Source organism: Nicotiana attenuata, unplaced genomic scaffold (assembly GCF_001879085.1).
Source record: "Nicotiana attenuata strain UT unplaced genomic scaffold, NIATTr2, whole genome shotgun sequence".
Classification (NCBI taxonomy): Eukaryota; Viridiplantae; Streptophyta; class Magnoliopsida; order Solanales; family Solanaceae; genus Nicotiana; species Nicotiana attenuata.
Genome location: NW_017677412.1, coordinates 2,886 through 4,609, shown reverse-complemented (window position 1 = coordinate 4,609; position 1,724 = coordinate 2,886).

Sequence of the window (1,724 nt, the reverse complement as noted above, 5' to 3'; positions counted from 1 at the left end):
GTATCAGCAGAGGGTATTCAGGTGGACCCGAAGAAGATTGAGGCAGTCAAGAACTGGCCTCGACCAGCATCAGCAATTGAGATTCGGAGTTTCTTGGGGTTAGCAGGTTATTACCGTCGGTTCATGGAGGGGTTTTCATCCATAGCAGCCCCGATGACCAGATTGACCTAGAAGGGTGCCCATTTCAGGTGGTCAGATGAGTGTGAGGCGAGCTTTCAGAAGCTCAAGACAGCTCTGACTACGGCACCGATATTGGTTTTGCCCACAGGCTCAAGGCCTTATACAGTTTATTGTGATGCTTCCCGTATTGGGCTTGGTGCGGTATTGATGCAGGATGGCAGAGTCATTGCTTATGCTTCGAGGCAGTTGAAGATCCACGAGAAGAATTATCCGGTTCATGATCTAGAGTTGGCAGCCATTGTTCATGCTTTGAAGATTTGGAGGCATTACCTATATGGTGTGACGTGTGAGGTGTACACTGATCACAAGAGTTTGCAGTACTTGTTCAAGCAGAAGGAGTTGAACTTGAGGCAGAGGAGGTGGTTGGAGCTATTGAAGGATTATGATGTTACTATTTTGTACCACCCGGGGAGAGCCAATGTGGTGGCCGATGCATTGAGTAGGAAGTCCGCCGGCATGGGTAGTCTTGCTTATGTTCCGGTCAGCCAGAGACTGCTTGCTTTGGATATTCAAGCCCTGGCCAATCGATTTGTGAGGTTGGACATTTCTGAGCCTAGCAGAGTGTTAGCTTGTATGGTCGCTCGTTCTTCATTATTGGAGCGTATCCGTGATCGGCAGTTTGATGATCCACATTTGTGTGTCCTGAGAGACACGGTGCAGCGTGGACGTTCCACGAAGGTGACCTTAGATGATGATGGTGTTTTGAGGTTGCAGGGGCGAGTTTGTGTGCCCAATGTCAATGGGATTCGAGAGTTGGTCTTAGCGGAGGCCCATAGTTCTCGGTATTCTATTCACCCCGGCGCCGCGAAGATGTACCAGGACTTGCGGCAGCATTATTGGTGGCGTAGGATGAAGAAAGATATCGTTGCATATGTGGCTTGATATTTGAACTGTCAGCAGGTCAAGTATGAGCATTAGAGGCCTGGTGGTTTGTTTCAGAGGATTGAGCTTCCCGAGTGGAAGTGGGAGAGGATTACCATGGATTTCGTTACTGGACTTCCGATGACTCGGAAGAAGTTTGATACTATTTGGGTCATTGTTGATAGGCTGACCAAGTCAGCACATTTTATTCCGGTTGCAGCCACTTATTCATCGGAGAGGTTAGCTGAGATCTACATCTGAGAGATGTTTGCCTTCATGGGGTGCCGGCATCTATCATTTCGGACCGGGGTACGCAGTTTACCTCGCATTTCTGGAGAGCAGTTCAGCAGGAGTTGGGCACCCAGGTTCAGTTGAGCATAGCGTTTTATCCTCAGACGGACGGCCAGTCCGAGAGGACTATTCAGATATTGGAGGATATGCTCCGAGCCTGTGTCATTGATTTTGGAGGCTCGTGGGACTAGTTTTTGCCTTTAGTAGAGTTCGCCTACAACAACAACTACCAGTCCAACATTCAGATGGCTCCTTATGAGGCGTTGTATGGTATGCGATGTCGGTCTCCAGTCGGATGGTTTGAGCCGGGAGAGGCTCGGTTATTGGGTACAGATTTAGTTCAGGAGGCCTTAGATAAGGTCAAGATCATTCAGGAGAGGCTTCGTTCAGCT